Here is a 6,656-nt window from a genome sequence, read left to right on the forward strand (position 1 = left end):
ACTACAAAATCCGCAGGCAAGATTAGTTTATCAATTTGAACTAGAATATCCTCTACTATACCTCTTGGATATTTCACGGATCTGTCCGCAAGTTGTAATGAAATGGTGGTGGCTTTCAATTCCCCCAAACCTAGTTGAAGGTACACGGAATAAGGCATTAAGTTGATGCTAGCACCCAAATCAAGCATCGCCTTCTCTACTTTCTTGTCCCCTATGGTGATGTTGATAGAGAAACTTCCTGGATCCTTGAGCTTTGGTGGAAGTTTTCTTTGCAACACTGCACTTACATTCTCAGACACCACTACCTTCTCATGTGGTCCATACTTCCTTTTGTAGTTGTTTAACTCTTTGAAGAATTTCCCATAAGCCGGCATGTTCCTAATGACATCAAGCAAAGGTAAGTTAACATTCACCTTACTTAGAATATCAAAAATTTCCTTAAATGACTTATCCTGCTTGCTCTTGGCAAGTCTTCCAGGAAATGGTATTGGTGGAGTGTAAGGTTTCTCGGCCTTGTGAAGATTTGGTGCTTCAAATGAGGAAGTAGCTTGGCTTGGTTCCTCATTTGGTTTCTCATTTTCTCCTTGAGTAACCCCTGCATTCACATGATCAAATTCATTAGTAACTTCATTGCCAACTCTATTATTGATAACCTTACCATTTCTAAGTGTAGTGATTGCTTTAGCTTGCTCTTGGTTCCTTTGGAGTATCACGGGTTGGCTTGGAAACTTTCCAACCTCTCTTTGGTTCAAGGCATCAGCAATCTGTCCCAATTGTGTCTCCATTTTGGTTAGAGCCGCCGAATGTTGTTGGAAAGTGCTATTTGTGGTTTGTTGGAATTGCAAGGTGTTTTGAGCTAACAACTTAACCGTATCCTCAAGTGTAGTGGCAGGTTTTGGTTGGAAGTTTTGGAATTGATTTTGATTGTTGTTCCTCCATGAAAGGTTGGGATGATCTCTCCAACTTGGGTTATATGTGTTTGAATACACATCATTGCTTGGCCTTTGATTGTAAGAATTCATGAGGTTCACTTGGTCTTGGACATACTCGGGATAAGCCTCCCTAGATGGACATTGATGAGTAGGATGGCTTGGTATGTTGCAAATGGCACACACCTCATTTGCTTTTGGCACCATGTTGAGCACGGATTCAAGCTTCCGTTCTAGGTTAGCTACCTGCAACAAAAGATCATGATTAGAGCTTGTTTCATAGACTCCAACTTTCTTACCCCTTAAATCTTTGTGTTGAGCATTAGACCCCAACATCTCATAAATGTTATATGACTCTTGAGCATTCTTTTTCTTCAAAGCTCCACCTGCTGCATTATCAACAGTTGATTGGCATGTTTGGGTTAGTCCATCATAGAAAATTTGCATTTGTAAGTGAAAAGGTAACCCATGGTGTGGACATTGCAGCAAAAGGCCTTTAAAGCGCTCCCAACACTCATTGAAAGGTTCTCCATCATCTTGTTTGAAGTTGAAGATTTGTCCCCTTAATGTGGCTGTCTTTTGAGTGGAAAAAAACTTCTCCAAGAACTTCTTAGCCACGGCATCCCATGTGGTGAGGGAACCTGGTGTTAGAGTCATCAACCAACTCTTGGCCCTATCTTTCAAAGTGTAAGGAAACACTCTCATCCTCAAATTTGCTTCACTTACTCCCTGCAAAGGCAAACCACTCACAACATTGTAAAACTCTTTAATATGAGCTAAAGGGTCTTCGTTAGGTAAGCCATAGAAAGAGGGAAACATATGGAAATGTGAAGATTTAAGATCATAGTTTCTAGCTTCTGTGGGCAGCAAGATGCATGAAGGTGAATTTGGTATGATTGGCTGAGCAAAGTCCTCCAAAGCTCGAAGCTCATCTTGATTGCCCGCCATCTCTTCTTCTCTTTCCCAATTAACGTGCTCAGATCCTTCACTTGTTGAACTAGACGAGTTCCCTTCCTCTTCTTCACGGACAATAGATGAACTTGTTGGCACAAAGTTGTCTAAAGTGTTGCTCTTCAACCGTTCAATTCTTTGGCCTAACTCAATAAGTCTATTTGACATATACTACCTGAAACAAAATAAAACAAGTTTGAATAAAAAAATCAGAACTCTACTTAAAATGAAAAGAACAAGGGTTCATAACTAAACAAGCAATTATAAGGGACTGAAATCAGTCCCCGGCAACGGCGCCATTTTTGTTGATGTTTTATTCCTTCCTAGTGCTAAAACATGTTGAGTATATTAACACAAGTAAGGGTGTCGAATCCACAGGGACTAATTGGACTTATACAACCACCTGTTTTGCAAGAACCTTATTAGATAATCAAACTAATCAACTTAGACAGATTTGTTGTTGTAACTTAAAAGAAACTCACAAAAATGAAGTGAACACAAATGAATAAATCAACAAATATTGAAATGGGATAGCACCAATGTAGATGAAGCTAGGGATTCGGTTTCACCATAGCTAAACCAATTCCATGCTTGTTAAGTCAGTTTATGCTCAGCAATCTACCTAATTCTTGAGTTTGTTTCACTTAGATTTGATCAACTATATGATGTGTAGATTTGATCAAATGTTCCTAATCATGAACCTAATTGTAATGTGCAACTTTGGTTCTTAATCAAGAATGTGTCATGCATAAGAAACTTTCATAAAACCAAAGGAAACACTCGGCAGGATGTTTGCAAAACATCACCTTCAATCATTCCCATATCTACCAAGATTATGCATGATGTGTGCTTTTAATATTGGCTATACAACTTGTGGTTAATTCAAATGGTGATCAAGCATTAAAATCAACATACAAAGTCACAATTAAATCAGAGAATGAAACAAGAATTAATTGGATCAACTGAACATTCTGAATTAACTACATGGCAATCTTGCTAGGCTACATCGAATCCCTAGAAAGAGATTAGTTACACCTCATGTTTACAAATAGTTTGACATAGAAATATATAACATGAGTGAACATAGAATTAAGATGAAGAAACCCTTGAAGAAGAACTGAAGTCGAAAATCCTTTAAGAGTAGCCTTCTGTCTTGGTTCTCCAAATGTGATGTAAAATGAAGGTTGTTTGGCTGTGAATGAATGGTTTCTGTAAATGGGAGAGAATGGAGATGAAAAATGTGAATGATGATGGGATGTGGTGACTTCCTCCCTGGCAATGCACGGCACCAGGGAATATAAGCATGCTTGTTGCTTATTTAATTGAAGATGCATGTGAAATGGCTGCAAGGATGCAGTGAACAACCTGGAATTGTTTGCACAGGCTGGAAAAAGGGTATGAAAGTGCACGGCATGGCTGTGTTTGTTGGTGTAAATGTGGCTGAATGGTTTAATTAATGGGAGTGCATGTTTTTGGTGTAAAGGGGAGCTGGAAAGGTAAGGGAATGCACGGCAAGGTGTGTGGAACCACCCAATATGTCCGAATTGCACCACTTCCTTCCACATCTTTTCCTGAAATTCCAGCAGCCAAAATAGTCCTTGATTCCTCATTTGGACTTCAAATTAACTCCCCAAAATCTTCTCCACGCTTGGAATAATGCTCAGCTACCAAAAAGGGTGTTTTTACTTCATTTGCCTTCCAATTGATCCTAAAACACACTTGGCTGCACACTAACACCAAATAATGTAAAATACAACTAGTTTGATCCAAAAACATCACAAAGATGCCAAATATGGAGGATATAAATGCACACGAAATGTGAACTATCATTTATTCGTATTTCTTATATTAATATTGCTTCCGCACTGTTCACATGGCTACGTCACCCTCACGTAACGGCCAGTATGCCTCGATCTAGGTCGGGGTGTGTCAGTTTGGTATCAGAGCCTAGGTTTGGCAGTCCTGCATATCTTGTGAATGTTCTAATTATTTTGATGTATTCTGTCAGAACTATGCCGCCTCGTAGAGAGCCACATCCTTCAGCTGAGTTTGGTTTCCTTAATATAGCTCAGTTAGGGGAAGCTATAGCTAATGCTATTCAGTCTTCGTATCGTCCTCCCCAAAGGACTCCTTTAGGCAATTAAGGGTCTAAAGGAGCAGAGAAATGGATTAATCATCTTGAGAAGATTTTCCGTTTGATGCATAGACAGGGAAATCTTTTGGAAGATAGGTGGGTTGAGATGACTACATGGTTTTTAGGTGAGCAACCTGCATGCTGGTGGAGACAGGAGTCTTATCAGTTGTCACCAGAAGAAACTGCTAATTGGGAACTTTTTAAGCAGTTATTTCAGAAGAGATTCATTCCTCCAAAGTATATAGATCGCAAGAAGCAAGAATTCACGCACCTAAAGTAGGGAAAGATGACAGCTAATGAGTACTTGGTGCGAAAATTACTTGACACACAAATTAAACCCTATTGATGACAATTGTAGTAATGATGCAAGTAGGGATCGTTCTAGACCGGGGATTAACTAGGGATGCTAATCAACAAATATAAGACTCAAGAATATAAGAAGAAACTTAAAAACACAAAAGTAGGTTTTAAAACACTAAACTAGACTCAAAGAGTTCAAAACACTTTAAGGCACAAACTAAACAAACTTAAACACACTTCGATACAAGAAAGTAAATGGGAGGTATTGGTTTAGATGAGATTGAGATAACAACAAAAAGTAAAACTAAATAGATGGTTGATGGATTAGCTAGAGATCCATTCTTCACACATGACACACTTGTACATGAATTGATTTCCAATTGCTTTTCAATAGATTATGAAACTCAACACCCCAGATTAACCGTGATGCACTAATTAATTCTCAGATTTTCCTTGATTTATTGAATTGGATGAATGCATACGACAATCCAAATTATTCTCCAAAAGTCCTCTACATGAATGCATAATAGAGATACAATTAAAGATCATTACGTTCTATGAAAATCATAAGTGTTAACGAGGCATTCGTAACTATGAATGCATGATACGTTTGCCAAGAATTCAATTAACGCGATTGTGACTAGCAACCTTCACTACCAATGAATATAAACTTGTAACGATTAGGTGAAACTCATTTATATCCTAGCATCAAATTCATGCATGAAAACTAAGTATGCATCCTTAATCAACATACAAGAATTAGTTTTGAAGAAAGTAGTTAATTGAATTGCATTCACAACTTATTAAATCACAATTGGAAGAAATCAATTCATATCTCAAACATGTTCATGGCTTCGAACTTCACCCTAGCTAAGTAAGGGTTTAGTTCCTCATACTTGCAATTAAACAAAAACAATTGATATTAAACATAGAGAAACAAAGTAGAAGACACCTAGAATGCTCCAACAACTCCAATGGAATGGCTAGCACAACTCCAAGCACTCCTCCTTCTTTGCAAGCCTTGGAACTAATGGAAATGTGTATGAATCACTGCCCCTTCCTTGAAGGCTGAATGGTGCTTATATAGAGGTTGGAAATGAAAAGAATTTCAAGGCAATGGACATGACAACTCACGGCAAAGAAGAAAGGATGCTGCCAGCTTTGTTTTTGCATGTGTGTGTGCTGTTTTTGTGCTCTTTCCACCTAGAAACAATCATTCCAAAGCCACCCAAAGTTATAAGTGGAAGACCAACCAGAAATCCACCTCATAGTGGTCCAATTTCTGCCATTCCTTGCTGTCCATTCACTACCAAAGTTGTAGAAATCTGCCAACTCCATTCCATTGCCGTGTGTGTGTTTGTGTTGTCATCATCACTTCCCACTCTTCCATGCTTTAATTTCTGATTCCTTGCTGCCCATGTGGTGTGTGTGTTGCTGTTTTCTTTCCTTCTTGCTACCCATGTGGTGTTTATACTTGCACATGCATGTTCTTCATCCATTTAGCTAGCAATAAACACATTTTCTGCCATCACATGGCAGCTATGATGTTTGAAGTTGTAGGCCAACACTTTGCACACACACATGTAGATTTCTAGCCCATTGAATCATCAAATTCGTCCATCCTCATGTCTCCATGTTTGCATCATCCAATCTTGGCCCAAAAATGCTCCAAAGTGCTCCAAAATGCATCTTCTTGCATCCTTGGCCCATAGAACCTACAAACACACAAAAATGGCTTAAACTACTAACATAACTAAGAACTAAGAACATAAATGCACGAAAACAAACATACTAAGTCACATAAATATGCTCCTATCAGTACTACATGAGGATTACTGATTTATCTCGTTATCACTCGGAGGTTGCTGCTAATCTGGTTGAGATGCTCCGTCATTTTAGGTTGGGTACTCGAAAGAAGTGGCGTTCTATGGCGACCACCGATTCATGTGCTACTTACCAGAAGTTTTATGAGATTCTGTTGTGAATTGAAGATTCAGAGAATATGCCTAGTGAGAGTGAGGAGGAAGAAAATGATGGAAATTAAAAGAAAGATGATAAAGGGAAAGGTCAATCATCTTTGGGACCTCACAAGACTCAGAGCTTTAAGATAGGTGGAGCTAGTTCCAGCTCTTCCAGTGGGAGTTAGGGCTCCACTGGTCAGAAGAGAGGTGGTAAATTTTCTAGAGGTCCTCGTTCTAAGAGGCAGAGAGATTCTGGTGGTTCTAGTGGTCCATTTTGTCGTAGATGTAACAATCGACATTTTGGGGAGTGTAGGTAGGGTAGTAAAAGATGTTTTACTTGTGGTTAATTGGGCCATCGGGCTATGCATTGTCCTCAGAATT

General features: G+C 38.9%; 1 non-coding gene across 1 annotated transcript; it reads left to right on the forward strand.

The window, feature by feature from the left end:
* The first annotated feature begins 1,392 nt into the window (after window positions 1-1,392).
* Window positions 1,393-1,503, forward strand: LOC139191032 (small nucleolar RNA R71). The gene has a single exon (XR_011575163.1). It is a non-coding gene; the product is annotated as a small nucleolar RNA R71 (small nucleolar RNA).
* The last annotated feature ends 5,153 nt before the right edge of the window (window positions 1,504-6,656 follow it).

This window comes from Malus domestica, chromosome 13 (genome assembly GCF_042453785.1).
Source record: "Malus domestica chromosome 13, GDT2T_hap1".
Taxonomy (NCBI): Eukaryota; Viridiplantae; Streptophyta; class Magnoliopsida; order Rosales; family Rosaceae; genus Malus; species Malus domestica.